Raw genomic sequence first — 17,088 nt, 5'->3', positions numbered from 1 at the left:
ACCCTTTACACATACTCTCACAGCATTTCATATTCTTATCTGTGTGCCAATTCTATTACTCTGCATGCATTTTCTGCTTGCACCCATGTCAAACATTGTGCAAGGGGCTTGTAAATATGCCTCCTTTTTTGTATATTCTATGTCAATTTATGCCATTAGTAAAACCCTTTACGCATCTCTCACGGCATTTCATATTCTTGTCTGTGTGCCAATTTTATTACTCTGCATGCATTTTCTGCTTGAACCTATGTCAAACATTGCGCAAGGGGCTTGTATATATGCCTCTCTTTTCTGTATATTCTATCTTAATTTATGCCATTAGTAAAATCCTTTACGCATCTCTCACAGCATTTCATATTCTTGTCTGTGTGCCAATTTTATTACTCTGCATGCATTTACTGCCTGTACCCATGTTAAACATTATGCAAGGGGTTTGTAAATATGCCCCTCTTTATCTTATATTCCATCTCAATTGATGCCATTAGTGAAATCCTTTATGCATCTCCCACACTATTTCATATTGTTTTCTATCTGCTATTCCTATCCCTCTCAATACATTCACTGCTTGCACCCATGTTAAAGGTTGAGCAAGGCGCTTCTAAAAAAGTAGCATATTTACAAGTCCAATGAAACCATTATACTATCTCTATACCAGCATTAAATCCAAGCATGAAAAACAATTTAAAAAGAAGTCTACACTATAAGCTAAAAGATACAAACTGTAAGCACACACAGCTAACATTATGGAAAAAGATGAGAATATAATTCCTTAATTCACATACACACACAGTGTGACACTTGTGAAAAATATTATAGCCACGCATTTTAGCAAAAATCATTTAGCATGGTAAATTGATTTAGACACAGAACACAGCCCATTTCAATATGCACTACATTACATTGCTGAAACCTAACTCATTTCAAAATGTCATTTCTAATATGCACCATTCATTTTTTGAATGACTAGGCTTGTAAATATGCCTCTCTTTTTTGTATATTCTATCTCAATTTATGCCATTAGTAAAATCCTTTATGCATCTCTCACAGCATTTCATATTCTTGTCTGTGTGCCAATTTTATTACTCTGCATGCATTTTCTGCTTGAACCTATGTCAAACATTGCGCAAGGGGCTTGTATATATGCCTCTCTTTTTTGTATATTCTATCTCAATTTATGCCATTAGTAAAATCCGTTATGCATCTCTCACAGCATTTCATATTCTTGTCTGTGTGCCAATGTTATTACTCTGCATGCATTTACTGCTTGTACCCATGTTAAACATTATGCAAGGGGCTTGTAAATATGCCCCTCTTTATCTTATATTCCATCTCAATTGATGCCATTAGTGAAATCCTTTATGCATCTCCCACACCATTTCATATTGTTTTCTATCTGCTATTCCTATCCCTCTCAATGCATTCACTGCTTGCATCCATGTTAAAGGTTGCGCAAGGCGCTTCTAAAAAAGTTGCATATTTACAAGTCCAATTAAACCATTACACTATCTCTATACCAGCATTGAATCCAAGCATGAAAAACAATTTAAAAAGAAGTCTACCCTATAAGGTAAAAGATACAAACTGTAAGCACACACAGCTAACATTATGGAAAAAGATGAAAATATAATTCCTTAATTCACATACACACACAGTGTGACACTTGTGAAAAATATTATAGCCACACATTTTAGCAAAAATCATTTAGCATGGTAAATCAATTTAGACACAGAACACAGCCCATTTCAATATGCACTACATTACATTGCTGAAACCTACCTCATTTCAAAATGTCATTTCCAATATGCAGCATTCATTTTTTGAATGACTAGGCTTGTAAATATGCCTCTCTTTTTTGTATATTCTATCTCAATGTATGCCATTACTAAAATCCTTTATGCATCTCTCACAGCCTTTCATATTCTTGTCTGTGTGCTAATTTTATTACTCTGCATGCATTTTCTGCTTGCACCCATGTCAAACATTACGCAAGGGGCTTGTAAATATGCCTCTCTTTTTTGTATATTCTATCTCAATTTATACCATTAGTAAAACCCTTTACGCATCTCTCACAGCATTTCATATTCTTGTCTGTGTGCCAATTTTATTACTCTACATGCATTTTCTGCTTGCACCCATGTCAAACATTGTGCAAGGGGCTTGTAAATATGCCTCTCTATTCTGTATATTCTATTTATATTTATACCATTAGTAAAATCCTTTACGCATCACTCACAGCATTTCATATTCTTGTCTGTGTGCCAATTTTATTACTCTGCATGCATTTTCTGCTTGCACCCATGTCAAACTTTGCGCAAGGGGCTTGTAAATATGCTTCTCTTTTTTGTATGTTCTATCTCAATTTACGCCATTAGTAAAACCCTTTACGCATCTCTCACGGCATTTCATATTCTTGTCTGTGTGCCAATTTTATTACTCTGCATGCATTTTCTGCTTGCACCCATGTCAAACATTGCGCAAGGGGCTTGTAAATGTGCCTCTTTTTTTTGTATATTCTATCTCAATTTATGCCATTAGTAAAATCCTTTATGCATCTCTCACAGCATTACATATTCTTGTCTGTGTTCCAATTTTATTGGTCTGCATGCATTTTCTGCTTGTACCCATGTCAAACATTGTGCAAGGGGCTTGTAAATATGCCTCTCTTTTTTGTATATTCTATTTAAATTTATACCATTAGTAAAATCCTTTACGCATCTCTCACAGCATTTCATATTCTTGTCTGTGTGCCAATTTCATTACTCTGCATGCATTTTTTTCTTGCACCCATGTCAAACATTGCGCAAGGGCGTGTAAATATGCCTCTTTTTTTTGTATATTCTATCTCAATTTATGCCATTAGTACAACCCTTTACGCATCTCTCACGGCATTTCATATTCTTGTCTGTGTGCCAATTTTATTACTCTGCATGCTTTTTTGCTTGCACCATGTCAAACATTGCGCAAGGGGCTTGTAAATATGCCTCTCTTTTTTGTATATTCTATCTCAATTTACGTCATTAGTAAAATCCTTTATGCATCGATCACAGCATTACATATTCTTGTCTGTGTGCCAATTTTATTACTCTGCATGCATTTTCTGCTTGCACCCATGTCAAACATTGCGCAAAGGGCTTGTAAATATGCCTCTCTATTTTGTATATTCTATTAATATTTATACCATTAGTAAAATCCTTTACGCATCTCTCACAGCATTTCATATTCTTGTCTGTGTGCCAATTTTATTACTCGGCATGCATTTTCTCCTTGCACCCATTTCAAACATTACGCAAGGGGCTTGTAAATATGCCTCTCTTTTTTGTACATTCTATCTCAATTTATGCCATTAATAAATTCCTTTACGCATCTCTCACAGCATTTCATATTCTTGTCTGTGTGCCAATTTTATTACTCTGCATGCATTTACTGCTTGTACCCATGTTAAACATTATGCAAGGGGCTTGTAAATATGCCCCTCTTTATCTTATATTCCATCTCAATTGATGCCATTAGTGAAATCCTTTATGCATCTCCCACACCATTTCATATTGTTTTCTATCTGCTATTCCTATCCCTCTCAATACATTCACTGCTTGCACCCATGTTAAAGGTTGCGCAAGGCGCTTCTAAAAAAGTAGCATATTTACAAGTCCAATTAAACCAATACACTATCTCTATACCAGCATTGAATCCAAGCATGAAAAACAATTTAAAAAGAAGTCTACCCTATAAGGTAAAAAATACAAACTGTAAGCACACACAGCTAACATTATGGAAAAAGATGAAAATATAATTCCTTAATTCACATACACACACAGTGTGACACTTGTGAAAAATATTATAGCCACACATTTTAGCAAAAATAATTTAGCATGGTAAATCGATTTAGACACAGAACACAGCCCATTTCAATATGCACTACATTACATTGCTGAAACCTAACTCATTTCAAAATGTCATTTCTAATATGCACCATTCATTTTTTGAATGACTAGGCTTGTAAATATGCCTCTCTTTTTTGTATATTCTTTCTCAATTTATGCCATTAGTAAAATCCTTTATGCATCTCTCACAGCATTTCATATTCTTGTCTGTGTGCTAATTTTATTACTCTGCATGCATTTTCTGCTTGAACCTATGTCAAACATTGCGCAAGGGGCTTGTATATATGTCTCTCTTTTTTGTATATTCTATCTCAATTTATGCCATTAGTAAAATCCTTTACGCATCTCTCACAGCATTTCATATTCTTGTCTGTGTGCCAATTTTATTACTCTGCATGCATTTACTGCTTGTGCCCATGTTAAACATTATGCAAGGGGCTTGTAAATATGCCCCTCTTTATCTTATATTCCATCTCAATTGATGCCATTAGTGAAATTCTTTATGCATCTCCCACACCATTTCATATTGTTTTCTATCTGCTATTCCTATCCCTCTCAATACATTCACTGCTTGCACCCATGTTAAAGGTTGCGCAAGGCGCTTCTAAAAAAGTAGCATATTTACAAGTCCAATTAAACCATTACACTATCTCTATACCAGCATTGAATCCAAGCATGAAAAACAATTTAAAAAGAAGTCTACCATATAAGGTAAAAGATACAAACTGTAAGCACACACAGCTAACATTATGGAAAAAGATGAAAATATAATTCCTTAATTCACATACACACACAGTGTGACACTTGTGAAAAATATTATAGCCACACATTTTACCAAAAATCATTTAGCATGGTAAATCAATTTAGACACAGAACACAGCCCATTTCAATATGCACTACATTACATTGCTGAAACCTACCTCATTTCAAAATGTCATTTCTAATATGCAGCATTCATTTTTTGAATGACTAGGCTTGTAAATATGCCTCTCTTTTTTGTATATTCTCTCTCAATGTATGCCATTACTAAAATCCTTTATGCATCTCTCACAGCCTTTCATATTCTTGTCTGTGTGCTAATTTTATTACTCTGCATGCATTTTCTGCTTGCACCCATGTCAAACATTACGCAAGGGGCTTGTAAATATGCCTCTCTTTTTTGTACATTCTATCTCAATTTATGCCATTAGTAAATTCCTTTACGCATCTCTCACAGCATTTCATATTCTTGTCTGTGTGCCAATGTTATTACTCTGCATGCATTTACTGCTTGTACCCATGTTAAACATTATGCAAGGGGCTTGTAAATATGCCCCTCTTTATCTTATATTCCATCTCAATTGATGCCATTAGTGAAATCCTTTATGCATCTCCCACACCATTTCATATTGTTTTCTATCTGCTATTCCTATCCCTCTCAATACATTCACTGCTTGCACCCATGTTAAAGGTTGCGCAAGGCGCTTCTAAAAAAGTAGCATATTTACAAGTCCAATTAAACCAATACACTATCTCTATACCAGCATTGAATCCAAGCATGAAAAAGAATTTAAAAAGAAGTCTACCCTATAAGCTAAAAAATACAAACTGTAAGCACACACAGCTAACATTATGGAAAAATATGAAAATATAATTCCTTAATTCACATACACACACAGTGTGACACTTGTGAAAAATATTATAGCCACACATTTTAGCAAAAATAATTTAGCATGGTAAATCGATTTAGACACAGAACACAGCCTATTTCAATATGCACTACATTACATTGCTGAAACCTAACTCATTTCAAAATGTCATTTCTAATATGCACCATTCATTTTTTGAATGACTAGGCTTGTAAATATGCCTCTCTTTTTTGTATATTCTTTCTCAATTTATGCCATTAGTAAAATCCTTTATGCATCTCTCACAGCATTTCATATTCTTGTCTGTGTGCTAATTTTATTACTCTGCATGCATTTTCTGCTTGAACCTATGTCAAACATTGCGCAAGGGGCTTGTAAATATGCCTCTCTTTTTTGTATATTCTATCTCAATTTATGCCATTAGTAAATTCCTTTACGCATCTCTCACAGCATTTCATATTCTTGTCTGTGTGCCAATTTTATTACTCTGCATGCATTTACTGCTTGTACCCATGTTAAACATTATGCAAGGGGCTTGTAAATATGCCCCTCTTTATCTTATATTCCATCTTAATTGATGCCATTAGTGAAATTCTTTATGCATCTCCCACACCATTTCATATTGTTTTCTATCTGCTATTCCTATCCCTCTCAATACATTCACTGCTTGCACCCATGTTAAAGGTTGTGCAAGGCGATTCTAAAAAAGTAGCATATTTACAAGTCCAATTAAACCAAAACACTATCTCTATACCAGCATTGAATCCAAGCATGAAAAACAATTTAAAAAGAAGTCTACCCTATAAGCTAAAAAATACAAACTGTAAGCACACACAGCTAACATTATGGAAAAAGATGAAAATATAATTCCTTAATTCACATACACACACAGTGTGACACTTGTGAAAAATATTATAGCCACACATTTTAGCAAAAATAATTTAGCATGGTAAATCGATTTAGACACAGAACACAGTCCATTTCAATATGCACTACATCACATTGCTGAAACCTAACTCATTTCAAAATGTCATTTCTAATATGCACCATTCATTTTTTGAATGACTAGGCTTGTAAATATGCCTCTCTTTTTTGTATATTCTTTCTCAATTTATGCCATTAGTAAAATCCTTTATGCATCTCTCACAGCATTTCATATTCTTGTCTGTGTGCTAATTGTATTACTCTGCATGCATTTTCTGCTTGAACCTATGTCAAACATTGCGCAAGGGGCTTGTATATATGCCTCTCTTTTTTGTATATTCTATCTCAATTTATGCCATTAGTAAAATCCTTTACGCATCTCTCACAGCATTTCATATTCTTGTCTGTGTGCCAATTTTATTACTCTGCATGCATTTACTGCTTGTACCCATGTTAAACATTATGCAAGGGGCTTGTAAATATGCCCCTCTTTATCTTATATTCCATCTCAATTGATGCCATTAGTGAAATCCTTTATGCATCTCCCACACCATTTCATATTGTTTTCTATCTGCTATTCCTATCCCTCTCAATGCATTCACTGCTTGCACCCATGTTAAAGGTTGCGCAAGGCGCTTCTAAAAAAGTAGCATATTTACAAGTCCAATTAAACCATTACACTATCTCTATACCAGCATTGAATCCAAGCATGAAAAACAATTTAAAAAGAAGTCTACCCTATAAGCTAAAAGATACAAACTGTAAGCACACACAGCTAACATTATGGAAAAAAATGAAAATATAATTCCTTAATTCACATACACACACAGTGTGACACTTGTGAAAAATATTATAGCCACACATTTTAGCAAAAATCATTTAGCATGGTAAATCAATTTAGACACAGAACACAGTCCATTTCAATATGCACTACATTACATTGCTGAAACCTACCTCATTTCAAAATGTCATTTCTAATATGCAGCATTCATTTTTTGAATGACTAGGCTTGTAAATATGCCTCTCTTTTTGTATATTCTATCTCAATTTATGCCATTAGTAAAATCCTTTATGCATCTCTCAGAGCATTTCATATTCTTGTCTGTGTGCTAATTTTATTACTCTGCATGCATTTTCTGCTTGAACCTATGTCAAACATTGCGCAAGGGGCTTGTATATATGCCTCTCTTTTTTGTATATTCTATCTCAATTTATGCCATTAGTAAAATCCTTTACGCATCTCTCACAGCATTTCATATTCTTGTCTGTGTGCCAATTTTATTACTCTGCATGCATTTACTGCTTGTACCCATGTTACACATTATGCAAGGGGCTTGTAAATATGCCCCTCTTTATCTTATATTCCATCTCAATTGATGCCTTTAGTGAAATCCTTTATGCATCTCCCACACCATTTCATATTGTTTTCTATCTGCTATTCCTATCCCTCTCAATACATTCACTGCTTGCACCCATGTTAAAGGTTGCGCAAGGTGCTTCTAAAAAAGTTGCATATTTACAAGTCCAATTAAACCATTACACTATCTCTATACCAGCATTGAATCCAAGCATGAAAAACAATTTAAAAAGAAGTCTACCATATAAGGTAAAAGATACAAACTGTAAGCACACACAGCTAACATTATGGAAAAAGATGAAAATATAATTCCTTAATTCACATACACACACAGTGTGACACTTGTGAAAAATATTATAGCCACACATTTTACCAAAAATCATTTAGCATGGTAAATCAATTTAGACACAGAACACAGCCCATTTCAATATGCACTACATTACATTGCTGAAACCTACCTCATTTCAAAATGTCATTTCTAATATGCAGCATTCATTTTTTGAATGACTAGGCTTGTAAATATGCCTCTCTTTTTTGTATATTCTCTCTCAATGTATGCCATTACTAAAATCCTTTATGCATCTCTCACAGCCTTTCATATTCTTGTCTGTGTGCTAATTTTATTACTCTGCATGCATTTTCTGCTTGCACCCATGTCAAACATTACGCAAGGGGCTTGTAAATATGCCTCTCTTTTTTGTACATTCTATCTCAATTTATGCCATTAGTAAATTCCTTTACGCATCTCTCACAGCATTTCATATTCTTGTCTGTGTGCCAATGTTATTACTCTGCATGCATTTACTGCTTGTACCCATGTTAAACATTATGCAAGGGGCTTGTAAATATGCCCCTCTTTATCTTATATTCCATCTCAATTGATGCCATTAGTGAAATCCTTTATGCATCTCCCACACCATTTCATATTGTTTTCTATCTGCTATTCCTATCCCTCTCAATACATTCACTGCTTGCACCCATGTTAAAGGTTGCGCAAGGCGCTTCTAAAAAAGTAGCATATTTACAAGTCCAATTAAACCAATACACTATCTCTATACCAGCATTGAATCCAAGCATGAAAAAGAATTTAAAAAGAAGTCTACCCTATAAGCTAAAACATACAAACTGTAAGCACACACAGCTAACATTATGGAAAAATATGAAAATATAATTCCTTAATTCACATACACACACAGTGTGACACTTGTGAAAAATATTATAGCCACACATTTTAGCAAAAATAATTTAGCATGGTAAATCGATTTAGACACAGAACACAGCCTATTTCAATATGCACTACATTACATTGCTGAAACCTAACTCATTTCAAAATGTCATTTCTAATATGCACCATTCATTTTTTGAATGACTAGGCTTGTAAATATGCCTCTCTTTTTTGTATATTCTTTCTCAATTTATGCCATTAGTAAAATCCTTTATGCATCTCTCACAGCATTTCATATTCTTGTCTGTGTGCTAATTTTATTACTCTGCATGCATTTTCTGCTTGAACCTATGTCAAACATTGCGCAAGGGGCTTGTATATATGCCTCTCTTTTTTGTATATTCTATCTCAATTTATGCCATTAGTAAATTCCTTTACGCATCTCTCACAGCATTTCATATTCTTGTCTGTGTGCCAATTTTATTACTCTGCATGCATTTACTGCTTGTACCCATGTTAAACATTATGCAAGGGGCTTGTAAATATGCCCCTCTTTATCTTATATTCCATCTCAATTGATGCCATTAGTGAAATTCTTTATGCATCTCCCACACCATTTCATATTGTTTTCTATCTGCTATTCCTATCCCTCTCAATACATTCACTGCTTGCACCCATGTTAAAGGTTGTGCAAGGCGCTTCTAAAAAAGTAGCATATTTACAAGTCCAATTAAACCAAAACACTATCTCTATACCAGCATTGAATCCAAGCATGAAAAACAATTTAAAAAGAAGTCTACCCTATAAGCTAAAAAATACAAACTGTAAGCACACACAGCTAACATTATGGAAAAAGATGAAAATATAATTCCTTAATTCACATACACACACAGTGTGACACTTGTGAAAAATATTATAGCCACACATTTTAGCAAAAATAATTTAGCATGGTAAATCGATTTAGACACAGAACACAGTCCATTTCAATATGCACTACATTACATTGCTGAAACCTAACTCATTTCAAAATGTCATTTCTAATATGCACCATTCATTTTTTGAATGACTAGGCTTGTAAATATGCCTCTCTTTTTTGTATATTCTTTCTCAATTTATGCCATTAGTAAAATCCTTTATGCATCTCTCACAGCATTTCATATTCTTGTCTGTGTGCTAATTTTATTACTCTGCATGCATTTTCAGCTTGAACCTATGTCAAACATTGCGCAAGGGGCTTGTATATATGCCTCTCTTTTTTGTATATTCTATCTCAATTTATGCCATTAGTAAAATCCTTTACGCATCTCTCACAGCATTTCATATTCTTGTCTGTGTGCCAATTTTATTACTCTGCATGCATTTACTGCTTGTACCCATGTTAAACATTATGCAAGGGGCTTATAAATATGCCCCTCTTTATCTTATATTCCATCTCAATTGATGCCATTAGTGAAATTCTTTATGCATCTCCCACACCATTTCATTTTGTTTTCTATCTGCTATTCCTATCCCTCTCAATACATTCACTGCTTGCACCCATGTTAAAGGTTGCGCAAGGCGCTTCTAAAAAAGTAGCATATTTACAAGTCCAATTAAACCATTACACTATCTCTATACCAGCATTGAATCCAAGCATGAAAAACAATTTAAAAAGAAGTCTACCCTATAAGCTAAAAGATACAAACTGTAAGCACACACAGCTAACATTATGGAAAAAGATGAACATATAATTCCTTAATTCACATACACACACAGTGTGACACTTGTGAAAAATATTATAGCCACACATTTTAGCAAAAATCGTTTAGCATGGTAAATCAATTTAGACACAGAACACAGCCCATTTCAATATGCACTACATTACATTGCTGAAACCTACCTCATTTCAAAATGTCATTTCTAATAGGCAGCATTCATTTTTTGAATGACTAGGCTTGTAAATATGCCTCTCTTTTTTGTATATTCTATCTCAATGTATGCCATTAGTAAAATCCTTTATGCATCTCTCACAGCATTTCATATTCTTGTCTGTGTGCTAATTTTATTACTCTGCATGCATTTTCTGCTTGCACCCATGTCAAACATTACACAAGGGGCTTGTAAATATGCCTCTCTTTTTTGTATGTTCTATATCAATTTATGCCATTAGTAAAACCCATTACGCATAATCTCACAGCATTTCATATTCTTGTCTGTGTGCCAATTTTATTACTCTGCATGCATTTACTGCTTGTACCCATGTTAAACATTATGCAAGGGGCTTGTAAATATGCCCCTCTTTATCTTATATTCCATCTCAATTGATGCCTTTAGTGAAATCCTTTATGCATCTCCCACACCATTTCATATTGTTTTCTATCTGCTATTCCTATCCCTCTCAATACATTCACTGCTTGCACCCATGTTAAAGGTTGCGCAAGGTGCTTCTAAAAAAGTTGCATATTTACAAGTCCAATTAAACCATTACACTATCTCTATACCAGCATTGAATCCAAGCATGAAAAACAATTTAAAAAGAAGTCTACCCTATAAGGTAAAAGATACAAACTGTAAGCACACACAGATAACATTATGGAAAAAGATGAAAATATAATTCCTTAATTCACATACACACACAGTGTGACACTTGTGAAAAATATTATAGCCACACATTTGAGCAAAAATCATTTAGCATGGTAAATCAATTTAGACACAGAACACAGCCCATTTCAATATGCACTACATTACATTGCTGAAACCTAACTCATTTCAAAATGTCATTTCTAATATGCAGCATTCATTTTTTGAATGACTAGGCTTGTAAATATGCCTCTCTTTTTTGTATATTCTCTCTCAATGTATGCCATTACTAAAATCCTTTATGCATCTCTCACAGCCTTTCATATTCTTGTCTGTGTGCTAATTTTATTACTCTGCATGCATTTTCTGCTTGCACCCATGTCAAACATTACGCAAGGGGCTTGTAAATATGCCTCTCTTTTTTGTATATTCTATCTCAATTTATACCATTAGTAAAACCCTTTACGCATCTCTCACAGCATTTCATATTCTTGTCTGTGTGCCAATTTTATTACTCTACATGCATTTTCTGCTTGCACCCATGTCAAACATTGCGCAAGGGGCTTGTAGATATGCTCTCTATTTTGTATATTCTATTTATATTTATACCATTAGTAAAATCCTTTACGCATCTCTCACAGCATTTCATATTCTTGTCTGTGTGCCAATTTTATTACTCTGCATGCATTTTCTGCTTGCACCCATGTCAAACTTTGCGCAAGGGGCTTGTAAATATGCTTCTCTTTTTTGTATGTTCTATCTCAATTTATGCCATTAGTAAAACCCTTTACGCATCTCTCACGGCATTTCATATTCTTGTCTGTGTGCCAATTTTATTACTCTGCATGCATTTTCTGCTTGCACCCATGTCAAACATTGTGCAAGGGGCTTGTAAATGTGCCTCTTTTTTTGTATATTCTATCTCAATTTATGCCATTAGTAAAATCCTTTATGCATCTCTCACAGCATTACATATTCTTGTCTGTGTTCCAATTTTATTGCTCTGCATGCATTTTCTGCTTGTACCCATGTCAAACATTGTGTAAGGGGCTTGTAAATATGCCTCTCTTTTTTGTATATTCTATTTAAATTTATACCATTAGTAAAATCCTTTACGCATCTCTCATAGCATTTCATATTCTTGTCTGTGTGCCAATTTCATTACTCTGCATGCATTTTCTGCTTGCAACCATGTCAAACATTGCGCAAGGGGCTTGTAAATATGCCTCCCTTTTTTGTATATTCTATCTCAATTTCTGCCATTAGTAAAACCCTTTACGCATCTGTCACGGCATTTCATATTCTTGTCTGTGTGCCAATTTTATTACTCTGCATGCATTTTCTGCTTGCACCCATGTCAAACTTTGCGCAAGGGGCTTGTAAATATGCTTCTCTTTTTTGTATGTTCTATCTCAATTTATGCCATTAGTAAAACCCTTTACGCATCTCTCACGGCATTTCATATTCTTGTCTGTGTGCCAATTTTATTACTCTGCATGCATTTTCTGCTTGCACCCATGTCAAACATTGCGAAAAGGGGCTTGTAAATATGCCTCTCTATTTTGGATATTCTATTTATATTTATACCATTAGTAAAATCCTTTACGCATCTCTCACAGCATTTCATATTCTTGTCTGTGTGCCAATTTTATTACTCTGCATGCATTTTCTGCTTGCACCCATGTCAAACATTGTGCAAGGGGCTTGTAAATATGCCTCTTTTTTTGTATATTCTATCTCAATTTATGCCATTAGGAAAATCCTTTATGCATTTCTCACAGCATTACATATTCTTGTCTGTGTGCCAATTTTATTGCTCTGCATGCATTTTCTGTTTGCACCCATGTCAAACATTGCGCAAGGGGCTTGTAAATATGCCTCTCTTTTTTGTATATTCTATTTACATTTTTTCCATTAGTAAAATCCTTTACGCATCTCTCACAGCGTTTCATATTCTTGTCTGTGTGCCAATTTTATTACTCTGCATGCATTTTCTGCTTGCACCCATGTCAAACATTGCGCAAGGGGCTTGTAAATACGCGTCTCTTTTTTGTATATTCTATCTCAATTTATAACATTAGTAAAATCCTTTACGCATCTCTCACAGCATTTCATATTCTTGTCTGAGTGCCAATTTTATTACTCTGCATGCATTTTCTGCTTGCACCCATGTCAAACATTGCGCAAGGGGCTTGTAAATATGCCTCTCTTTTTTGTATATTCTATCTCAATTTATGCCATTAGTAAAACTCTTTACGCATCTCTCACAGCCTTTCATATTCTTGTCTGTGTGCCAATTTTATTACTCTGCATGCATTTTCTGCTTGAACCTATGTCAAACATTGCGCAAGCGGCTTGTATATATGCCTCTCTTTTCTGTATATTCTATCTCAATTTATGCCATTAGTAAAATCCTTTACGCATCTCTCACAGCATTTCATATTCTTGTCTGTGTGCCAATTTTATTACTCTGCATGCATTTACTGCTTGTACCCATGTTAAACATTATGCAAGGGGTTTGTAAATATGCCCCTCTTTATCTTATATTCCATCTCAATTGATGCCATTAGTGAAATCCTTTATGCATCTCCCACACCATTTCATATTGTTTTCTATCTGCTATTCCTATCCCTCTCAATACATTCACTGCTTGCACCCATGTTAAAGGTTGCGCAAGGCGCTTCTAAAAAAGTAGCATATTTACAAGTCCAATTAAACCATTACACTATCTCTATACCAGCATTGAATCCAAGCATGAAAAACAATTTAAAAAGAAGTCTACCCTATAAGCTAAAAAATACAAACTGTAAGCACACACAGCTAACATTATGGAAAAAGATGAGAATATAATTCCTTAATTCACATACACACACAGTGTGACACTTGTGAAAAATATTATAGCCACGCATTTTAGCAAAAATCATTTAGCATGGTAAATCGATTTAGACACAGAACACAGCCCATTTCAATATGCACTACATTATATTGCTGAAACCTAACTCATTTCAAAATGTCATTTCTAATATGCACCATTAATTTTTTGAATGACTAGACTTGTAAATATACCTCTCTTTTTTGTATATTCTATCTCAATTTATGCCATTAGTAAAATCCTTTATGCATCTCTCACAGCATTTCATATTCTTGTCTGTGTGCTAATTTTATTACTCTGCATGCATTTTCTGCTTGCACCCATGTCAAACATTACGCAAGGGGCTTGTAAATATGCCTCTCTTTTTTGTATATTCTATTTAAATTTATACCATTAGTAAAATCCTTTATGCATCTCTCATAGCATTTCATATTCTTGTCTGTGTGCCAATTTCATTACTCTGCATGCATTTTCTGCTTGCAACCATGTCAAACATTGCGCAAGGGGCTTGTAAATATGCCTCCCTTTTTTGTATATTCTATCTCAATTTATGCCATTAGTAAAACCCTTTACGCATCTGTCACGGCATTTCATATTCTTGTCTGTGTGCCAATTTTATTACTCTGCATGCATTTTCTGCTTGCACCCATGTCAAACTTTGCGCTAGGGGCTTGTAAATATGCTTCTCTTTTTTGTATGTTCTATCTCAATTTATGCCATTAGTAAAACCCTTTACGCATCTCTCACGGCATTTCATATTCTTGTCTGTGTGCCAATTTTATTACTCTGCATGCATTTTCTGCTTGCACCCATGTCAAACATTGCGCAAGGGGCTTGTTAATATGCCTCTCTTTTTTGTATATTCTATTTAAATTTATACCATTAGTAAAATCCTTTACGCATCTCTCATAGCATTTCATATTCTTGTCTGTGTGCCAATGTCATTACTCTGCATGCATTTTCTGCTTGCAACCATGTCAAACATTGCGCAAGGGGCTTGTAAATATGCCTCCCTTTTTTGTATATACTATGTCAATTTATGCCATTAGTAAAACCCTTTACGCACCTCTCACGGCATTTCATATTCTTGTCTGTGTGCCAATTTTATTACTCAGCATGCATTTTCTACATGCACCCATTTCAAACATTACGCAAGGGGCTTGTAAATATGCATCTCTTTTTTGTATATCCTATCTCAATTTATACCATTAGTAAAATCCTTTACGCATCTCTCACAGCATTTCATATTCTTGTCTGTGTGCCAATTTTAATACTCTGCATGTATTTTCTGCTTGCACCCATGTCAAACATTGCCCAAGGGCGTGAAAATATGCCTCTCTTTTTTGTATATTCTTTCTCAATTTATGCCATTAGTAAAACCCTTTACGCATCTCTCACGGCATTTCATATTCTTGTCTGTGTGCCAATTTTATTACTCTGCATGCATTTTCTGCTTGCACCCATGTCAAACATTGCGAAAAGGGGCTTGTAAATATGCCTCTCTATTTTGGATATTCTATTTATATTTATACCATTAGTAAAATCCTTTACGCATCTCTCACAGCATTTCATATTCTTGTCTGTGTGCCAATTTTATTACTCTGCATGCATTTTCTGCTTGCACCCATGTCAAACATTGCGCAAGGGGCTTGTAAATATGCCTCTTTTTTTGTATATTCTATCTCAATTTATGCCATTAGGAAAATCCTTTATGCATTTCTCACAGCATTACATATTCTTGTCTGTGTGCCAATTTTATTGCTCTGCATGCATTTTCAGTTTGCACCCATGTCAAACATTGCGCAAGGGGCTTGTAAATATGCCTCTCTTTTTTGTATATTCTATTTAAATTTTTTCCATTAGTAAAATCCTTTACGCATCTCTCACAGCGTTTCATATTCTTGTCTGTGTGCCAATTTTATTACTCTGCATGCATTTTCTGCTTGCACCCATGTCAAACATTGCGCAAGGGGCTTGTAAATACGCGTCTCTTTTTTGTATATTCTATCTCAATTTATAACATTAGTAAAATCCTTTACGCATCTCTCACAGCATTTCATATTCTTGTCTGAGTGCCAATTTTATTACTCTGCATGCATTTTCTGCTTGCACCCATGTCAAACATTGCGCAAGGGGCTTGTAAATATGCCTCTCTTTTTTGTATATTCTATCTCAATTTATGCCATTAGTAAAACCATTTACGCATCTCTCACAGCCTTTCATATTCTTGTCTGTGTGCCAATTTTATTACTCTGCATGCATTTTCTGCTTGAACCTATGTCAAACATTGCGCAAGGGGCTTGTATATATGCCTCTCTTTTCTGTATATTCTATCTCAATTTATGCCATTAGTAAAATCCTTTACGCATCTCTCACAGCATTTCATATTCTTGTCTGTGTGCCAATTTTATTACTCTGCATGCATTTACTGCTTGTACCCATGTTAAACATTATGCAAGGGGTTTGTAAATATGCCCCTCTTTATCTTATATTCCATCTCAATTGATGCCATTAGTGAAATCCTTTATGCATCTCCCACACCATTTCATATTGTTTTCTATCTGCTATTCCTATCCCTCTCAATACATTCACTGCTTGCACCCATGTTAAAGGTTGCGCAAGGCGCTTCTAAAAAAGTAGCATATTTACAAGTCCAATTAAACCATTACACTATCTCTATACCAGCATTGAATCCAAGCATG

Source organism: Lissotriton helveticus, chromosome 2_1, assembly GCF_964261635.1.
Source record: "Lissotriton helveticus chromosome 2_1, aLisHel1.1, whole genome shotgun sequence".
NCBI classification, from domain to species: Eukaryota; Metazoa; Chordata; class Amphibia; order Caudata; family Salamandridae; genus Lissotriton; species Lissotriton helveticus.
Note: the sequence above shows the minus strand (reverse complement) of the source record.